Here is a 985-nt window from a genome sequence, read left to right as displayed (position 1 = left end):
TACCCATTATGGCTAGCCAATGTCATACTGGTCAAAAAGCCTAATGAAAAGTGGCGGATGTGTGTCGACTACACCGACCTCAACAAAGCCTGCCCAAAAGACCCTTATCCTTTCCCGAATACCAACACCCTAATCGACACCTCGTCGGGATACAAGTACCTTTCTTTCATGGACGCCTACTCAGGGTATAACCAGATCCCAATGCATCAACCTGACCAAGAGAAGACCTTGTTCCTAACCCCGAAAGTAAACTACTGCTACGTAGTCATGCCATTCGGACTCAAGAATGCGGGGGCTACATATCAAAGGTTGATGAACAAAGTCTTCGCCGACCACATCGGAAAGCTGATGGAAGTCTACGTAGATGACATGCTGGTAAAAACACAAAGAGAAGAAACGCTACTACCCGACCTCGCCGAAGTATTCGGAACCATAAGAAAGCGCGGGATGAGACTAAATCCCACAAAGTGCACTTTCGCAGTTGAAGCCGGCAAATTTTTAGGGTTCATGCTCACCTAGAGAGGGATTGAGGCAAACCCAGACAAATACCGAGCTATACTCAATACGAAAAGCCTAACCTGCGTCAAGGAGGTACAGTAGCTAAACGGAAGACTAGCGGCCCTGTCTAGGTTCTTAGCCGGTTTGGCCTTAAGATCTCTCCCTTTCTATTCAACTTTAAGGAAAGGAAAGAGATTGAAATGGACCCCAGAATGTGAATAACCCTTCCAAGACTTCAAAACATTCCTGGGGTAGCCACCTATTCTGACAACAACCTGTCTACTTCATCAGGAAGGCTTTACAAGGGGCCGAACTGAACTACCAAAAGATAGAAAAGTTTGCCTATGCCCTCATACTTACTTCCCAATGACTTCGACTGTACTTTTAGGCCCATACAATTAGGATACGGACCGACCAATCCATAAAAGGTATCCTACAGAAAATAGACTTAGCCGGAAGAATCCTACAATGAACGGTTGATAAACCA

This window comes from Arachis ipaensis, chromosome B4 (genome assembly GCF_059453495.1).
Source record: "Arachis ipaensis isolate K30076 ecotype BB chromosome B4, ASM5945349v1, whole genome shotgun sequence".
Taxonomy (NCBI): domain Eukaryota; kingdom Viridiplantae; phylum Streptophyta; class Magnoliopsida; order Fabales; family Fabaceae; genus Arachis; species Arachis ipaensis.
Note: the sequence above shows the minus strand (reverse complement) of the source record.